The sequence below is a fragment of the Geospiza fortis genome, unplaced genomic scaffold (assembly GCF_000277835.1).
Source record: "Geospiza fortis unplaced genomic scaffold, GeoFor_1.0 scaffold2, whole genome shotgun sequence".
Classification (NCBI taxonomy): domain Eukaryota; kingdom Metazoa; phylum Chordata; class Aves; order Passeriformes; family Thraupidae; genus Geospiza; species Geospiza fortis.
Window position 1 is genome coordinate 2,867,805 of NW_005054366.1, and position 1,108 is coordinate 2,868,912.

Here is a 1,108-nt window from a genome sequence, read left to right on the forward strand (position 1 = left end):
GGGGGGGTCCCCGGGGCCGGAGCCGCCTCGGCGGGCTGGGAGCGGCTCCGGAGGGGAACGGGAGGGTCGGGACCTCCGGGAAGGGAAGGGCGGGAGGATCCCCCCAGGAAGGTCCCTGAGGGACAGCGGGGCCCGGCTGTGCTGGGGTGGAGCAGGGCCAAGGACGAGAATCTTTCAGTTCCCAGGAAAGATGGGAAGGGATTTTTTCCTTGGAGTGCCAGGATAAGGGGGATGGATTCAGGCTAGAGGAGATCACAGTGAGGTGGGATATTGGGAACGAATTCCTGGCTGGGATGGAATTCCTAGTGGAGCTGTGGTTGCTCCATCCCTGGAATGTCCCAAGGCCGGGTTGGAGCAGCCTAGGATAGGGGAAGGTGTTGGGGTTGGAACTTGATGGGTTTGAGGTCCTTTCCAAGCCACATCCCAGGAATTTTGAAGGAAAATGGGATACTCAAGGAACAGTGGAATGGGGATGGAGCTAGGCTGGGAATGCTGGAGAAAGGAATGATCCAGGAATCCTCAGAGCCTTTTCCAGGGCCTAAAAGAGTTCCAGGAGAGCTGGAGAGGGACTGGGACAAGGGACAGGACACAGGGAATGGCTTCCCACTGGGAAAGGGGAGATTGGGGTGGAATACTGGGAAGGAATTCCTGGCTGGGCTGGAACTCCTAGGGCTCCATCCCTGGGATGTCCAGGGTGGGCTTGGAGCAGCCTGGGATAGTGGGAATGATCCCAGCACATGGAATGGGATGAGCTTGAAGCTCCTTCCCATCCCAAACCATTCCCTGCTCCTGGATCCTTTTCCAGGTGCTGCAGGATGAGGATCCAAGCCCAGAGGTGCTCTTTTTCAAGGATTTGCGATTTCCAAACTGTTCCCATCAGCTGGAGCAGAACTCAGGTAAAAAGTGCTTTGGTTCCTTCTAAAATCCCTGTTTGTCCCTTCCTACTTTTCCTGGAAAACACAGGGCTGGAAAACCCCAAAGAGCTGTTGGAAAGCATCGAGGGAGTGCTGAAAATCCTCGGGAAACTTGATTATATATCCATGTATTTTACAGGACAGGATGGGGACAAAGTCGCAGTTGTGAGCATGGAAGAATTCCAGGAATATTG

The 1,108-nt window shown here is 55.0% G+C and overlaps 1 long non-coding RNA gene across 1 annotated transcript in view; it reads left to right on the forward strand.

The window, feature by feature from the left end:
* LOC115948249 overlaps positions 1–1,106 on the forward strand; it is a 2,483-nt gene extending 1,377 nt beyond the window's left edge. The window contains exons 2-3 of the long non-coding RNA XR_004082088.1: positions 806–896; positions 1,054–1,106. This is a non-coding gene — a long non-coding RNA (uncharacterized LOC115948249). The remainder of the gene's footprint in view (positions 1–805; positions 897–1,053) is intronic.
* The last annotated feature ends 2 nt before the right edge of the window (positions 1,107–1,108 follow it).